Genomic DNA, 248 nt, shown 5'->3' with positions numbered 1-248 from the left:
ACCACTCAGCAGCAGGTCCAGTACATCCCAGTAAGCAACTGGGAGGCTAGAGTGGGCTTGCAGAGGGGAAGGGGGGGTGTGCGTGACCCCTCCCAGTGCAGGACAGAGCAGTCAGGCGACAGGGGGACGTGGTTTTATCGACTGCGGCCAAACTAAATAATTAAAAAAAAGAGAAAAATAAACCACAGCAAAATAAAGATCCGACCGTGTAAAAACTCACTGGGGGGGTGGGGGAGACACAGAAGCCA

Source organism: Merops nubicus, unplaced genomic scaffold (assembly GCF_000691845.1).
Source record: "Merops nubicus isolate BGI_N331 unplaced genomic scaffold, ASM69184v1 scaffold36544, whole genome shotgun sequence".
NCBI lineage: Eukaryota > Metazoa > Chordata > Aves > Coraciiformes > Meropidae > Merops > Merops nubicus.
Note: the sequence above shows the minus strand (reverse complement) of the source record.